Source organism: Choristoneura fumiferana, chromosome 27 (assembly GCF_025370935.1).
Source record: "Choristoneura fumiferana chromosome 27, NRCan_CFum_1, whole genome shotgun sequence".
Taxonomy (NCBI): domain Eukaryota; kingdom Metazoa; phylum Arthropoda; class Insecta; order Lepidoptera; family Tortricidae; genus Choristoneura; species Choristoneura fumiferana.
The window spans coordinates 3,559,336-3,561,503 of record NC_133498.1 but is presented as its reverse complement, the minus strand read 5'-3'; positions in this window follow the sequence as shown (position 1 = coordinate 3,561,503).

The following is a 2,168-nucleotide window of genomic DNA, read 5'->3' as shown; positions in this document are numbered from 1 at the left end:
CCGGCCGGGAATCGAACCCGGGACCTCAAGCTTCTGTAACCACTTAGCCATCCGGTCGTCAAATCTGTATTATCTATTATTAGCTAGGAGTTTCTCAGCGAGATTGGGTCAGAGACAAGATCCAATAGCAGAACCAAAGTAAGCGACATAACCTGAAGAATTGTCAAAGTTAAGGGGCAGAGGGCCGGGCATACTGCTTGAAAAAGTGAAGGTCGTGCGAACCAATGGATTCTTGAGTGCCGTCGCAATGTTTTCCACAGTAGTCTGCTCTTAAGCCTCATTTAGACTATGCAAGAAGTTGCATGCGAGTTGTGTTACATTGTAGACTATTGAGGGACAATCAATTCAATCGATCAAGCAAATATATGGGGCTAGTTTAGTAAAACAAATAGTAAATACCTTAATTTAAAGCCTCAGTGGCTAGTGAACTGCATAATCATGTCCTCTTGACCAAATGGAAATACTGCCGTCACGCTAGGTCAACCTGAAAGAAATAAACAATAACTCTTGAAACATGCTACCTCACACAGCGTATAAAATACATATATTAAATAGATTGTAAATTATTGTCTATCAGTCAACAGACTGAAACGATACCCGTTTGATGAAAGGGTATACAGTTTGTTTTTTATACCTAGTACCATCCACGAAGACGCGTGATTTTGTCAAAATTAGCCATTAATAGAATAGAATAGAAATGACTTTATTCATCCACAAACAGAATAGCATAACAAGATTTAAAAATATACATATAATTATCATTCATTAAAGTTAAACTACAAAGTTAAAAACTATTGATACTTTACCAATCAAAATGTTTCGAAAAGAAGAAGTGAAGTAGTATTTAATGAGAAATCATATAAAATTTATTGGGATATATATATGCAGCATGCACATACCCACACACGCGCACACATATGTATACGAGTGTGTGTACGTACATACTTACATAAAAGCTATATATACATGTAAAAATACACAACGAGCAGGCCATGTGTTGTGGAAAGAAAGGGCGCTGACTCAGCAATAAAGCTGCGGAGACCGCAGCGCTGATATTCTGCCAGAACCAGTACAGAAGAGGTTTATGAAGATATGGTGCGTGCAAACACAAACAACGCGATCATTGGTCGTATTAAATTATACGAACAAGTGATAGTAAATAAAAAAATAAAATAAAAGATGGAACGTGACAGGGCCAATGAACAAATTAACAATTATGTGATATAGCAAAACCTGTATAATATATGTAATACAATAGTTGCAATATATAATTTTAAAGAACTGAGGAAGGAAGGCGGAAGCCATGGGACAACATGAGTAGCAAGGGGGCTTCAGGTATGTGTGTTTTTATGCATATTTAACAAATGTTCACGGAGCTTGATTCTAAAAGTGGACTTAGCCTTGAGATCACGTAGTGATGGGGGTATGTTGTTCCAACATTTAGTAGCATGATACCGTAAGCTTCCCCTGAAAGCAGCAGTTCTGTGACATTGTAATAAGAACCACGGCACGCGTACGCGTCATCGTGAATGACTCTACCTATACTCGACTACGGCGACTTTAAGATTTAAGCAGCTGTCAGTCAATATATTTATGTGTTCGCGTTTAGGTATGTTTCATAAAAAAACCAAGAAGAAAAACAAGTTTAGTGGCTCTTGTTAAGAACTTCAACTTTAAAATCGTGGACTGCTCAAAAATTCTCAGTAGGTAACCTAATACGCCCGAAAACATAATCAATCCTCGTTCGGACAGTCGGGTAAAAATAATTTCGCTGCAATGAGGGATATCGTTTTGTGTCTCACTAGATGGCGCACTGTTGCGTGAGGTTTTTAGGTATGGCTTTCAAAGTCTGTTATTACGGGCGTGAAAACAAAGTTTAGATTAAAATCATATTTAATACATCTTAAAACCGTACCATAAAAATATCGAGCATGCCACAGTGTTGCATAGTCCCCGTTTTGTTCGAAAAAAAGGGAGGACAAAGGTTTCCGAAAGACAAAACTGTTTCAAAACACAGACATTCATTGCCCCGGAACGCATGTTTGCCATAATTAATTTCAGATATTGCAAAATATTCTCAAAATTATTCTAATTATAAATAAACCCGCGTAGCTCATCCAAAAACTATGAGATTTGACATTTCGGAGACCTCACGCTACACTAGCGCC